Below are 2,491 nucleotides of genomic sequence, written 5' to 3'. Positions count from 1 at the left end.
CCATTCCATAGGCTCCGCGCAGCTGCAACCTTGCATCATCACCTACCACCACTGCTTGCCAGATGCAAGCCAGGCATAGAAGATGCTCACTACCCTACCCTACCCTACCTTCTTCTTCTCCCCCTTTTCCTTCTCCTCCTCCTCTTCTTCCTTCTCTCCCTCTCTCTACCTGCTTCTCTCTCTCTGCTCCATGTGTTCCCAGTGGGCCTCCTTCTCTCTTCTGTCCTTCTCTAACCCTACCCTACCTTCTCTGCCCTCATGGCTCCATCTGCTTCTACCCCTTCTCCAGGTCCCCGCTCCCTCCCCCTTCCTCACAATAAACCTCCCTTATACTAGGTCTGTTGCATGGTGTGATTTCTCAGGAAGACATTTTGGCATGCTAGGTACCCCTTTACTACTGCCTCCATTGCATCATATTTCATAACAATCCCATTGTCTTATTAAGAAGAACATTTACAGTATCAATTAATTATCTTTCTTGAGACTGACTATTTGTGGTAAGGTGCCTTGCATCTCAGGATATCACAAGTCACCTGGGTCAGTGTCTATTTGTTAAAGCGTAAGGATTTCTGCCTTTACTTCTGCTCTTGTGGTCTTCTAAAACTTCTACAACATATTAGCAAGGTGAAATCATTAATAGTGGGTGGAGTTTCTTCAGAGCTATGTAGGGGCATCAGAGAGCCATCATGGGCACTGCTACTCTGTCATGACTTATTAGGACAACAGAACACAAGGGCTTGAATGCCATTTTGAAGAGGATATATAGAGAGGTTACCCAATGCCTTAGCTAAAGTTTCCATTTTGTGTGAAAAGACAACATGACCAAGGAAATTCTTATAAGAGACAACACTTATTGGGGCTGGCTTACAGATTAAGAGGTTCAGTTCATTATCATCAAGGCAGGAACATGGCAATGTCCAGGAAGGCATGGTGCTGGAGGAGCCAGAAGTTCTACATCTTAATCTGAAGGTCACCAGAAGACTGTCTTCTAGGCAGCTCAGAGAAGGGTCTCAATGCTTACACCCACAGTGGCACACTTTCTCCAACAAGGCTACACCTACTCAACAAGGCCACTCCTGCTAATAGTGCCATTCCCTGGGCCAAGCATTTTCAAACCACCACACTCAACGAGGTTAAAGCCTGGACTGTGACATCACTTGGAGAGAGCCTCAGTGGTGGGCACAGATATTGATGGTAATGGTTACTATGTCTGTGACAATGCCATCTGGAACTTAATGGCCTATAATCTGAAAGATATTAAATGTACCATAAAATTAAGCAAATAATGGCTGAAAAGAGGAGAATTATACTGGGGAGCAGACCAAGAAAAAGTTGTAATTTGAAGTGCCAGTCCCATGTGCTCTACCATAGGAGTGATCTATCTCCCTGATGTTCTGTCTTACATCAGATATCTGCTTTGCTAGTTTAGGTGCATCTCAGACTATCCCCCAATCAACTGGCATAAATAAAACATTCTTCTCTTAGACCAAGGTAGCTACTGCTTTGGCATGTTATATAAACATGTCATAGGCACAATAGATTGAGTGTGTTACTGAAGTAAGACCATCAGCCTAGCCTGAAGGGACCACTGATTAGGAGTTAAGGGTCACCAAAAGCAGCAGAGGGTTTTTTGTTTTGTTTTGTTTTTTTATTTTTTTGTTTTTTTTGCAAGGGTTGAGATGTGCTCTTTGAGGCCATCATGAGCCTTTTGTATTTGGGCCTAAGGCGAGGAAACTGTAGGGGCTAAAGCAGGAGTAGGTGGATTTAAAAAGATATTAATTGTTAAAATTGAAGCCATAAGGCAATTTCATGGACTCATATAAGAAGTTGCTCACAGCAGATGTGAAGATGAGAAGAACGCTTACATCTAGTATAGGATCTCATTTTGATTCTTGTTTGAGTAAAGATGGAAGACATAACTCTAGGTACAGGACTTTTGTACAGGAATGTCCAAGAAGTCTTTCTGAAGGAACAGGTCTGGGATAAATTCTCTAAACTGGGTTGGATCTTGCAGGATATTGAAGGAATAAAAAGAGAGTCATTGTGTCACATCATGAAAAACAACCTCTGTTACTCATTAGCATCTAGAGATGGTTTAGAGTGGACCCCTGTATGAAGCTAACAGGCTCACACATATGGACATATAAGCCTATAATGATAGGTATTGTAGCCTGACTGTGGCTGGGTATATGAGTTACATTTGAGAAGGTCTGGCCTTAACAGCTTTGAGCAGATTTTTGTCCTGCAGGAGGATTGTCAAATAGATTCAATATTCCTAGTTAATGAGGGGATACCTCTAAAATGGTAAGGGCAGGTGTGGGACTGTACTTCCTGGAGGAATGCCCAAGTGTAATAGATTCCAAAGGTGCTGAAGGGTGTTGCAGATTTGAGAGTAATGCACAATATCAAAGATGCTATTGGGAGGAGAATGGGCCAAGGTTGTTGGGTTCCAACTGTGAACTGAGAGATCTTGTAAGGGTTAGATTAGCCT

This window comes from Apodemus sylvaticus, chromosome 8, assembly GCF_947179515.1.
Source record: "Apodemus sylvaticus chromosome 8, mApoSyl1.1, whole genome shotgun sequence".
Taxonomy (NCBI): domain Eukaryota; kingdom Metazoa; phylum Chordata; class Mammalia; order Rodentia; family Muridae; genus Apodemus; species Apodemus sylvaticus.
This window is presented reverse-complemented; position numbering follows the sequence as displayed.